Genomic DNA, 631 nt, shown 5'->3' on the forward strand with positions numbered 1-631 from the left:
AAGGGAGGGGAGGGAGAAAGGGAGGGAAGGAGGGCAGAGAGAGGGAGAGGAGATTCTTCTGACAAGCACAATTTACACTGAGATCCCCCTGTGCTGCTATTTACTTTGAGACCTGATTAGTATGGGTCGTCTACGGCCCCTCTACCCCCCCACCCCATCACACACATGGCCAGAAGAGGATGCATTGCGATAGGCAGAAAGGGAGAATTAAAAGGGGACGATGTGGGCTCCCTGTGAAAAGTTGGTGTGAGGTTTTTGTTTTTTCCGTTACAGATCTGAAAACGGGATTTGTCTCCCGCTTTCCAGCGGTATTAATGATGGAGAAGGAAACACTCGCGCTGCACGGAGGAGCAAGAGCCCGTTTATGCGCACCCTTGCAAACACACGCGCTAGAGTCCACACACATATTCAAATCCCCATATGGTCCCATCCCACTTCGGGCTATTTTTACCGCCTGTCCCTCGTCCCTCACCCTTCATTCCTCACCTAACATGTCCACCCGCAGCCCCGCAGGTCTCCACGCTTCTCGCGGGGGTTTCACCCCTACCCTTTAATTTTATTTTGGAGCTGTGTGTGCAGTCAGAATAACCCCAAACGCCCTGCCAGCAATGCCCTCCCCCTCGCTCGCCTC

Source organism: Corvus brachyrhynchos, unplaced genomic scaffold (genome assembly GCF_000691975.1).
Source record: "Corvus brachyrhynchos isolate BGI_N302 unplaced genomic scaffold, ASM69197v1 scaffold22, whole genome shotgun sequence".
In the NCBI taxonomy this organism is placed as follows: Eukaryota; Metazoa; Chordata; class Aves; order Passeriformes; family Corvidae; genus Corvus; species Corvus brachyrhynchos.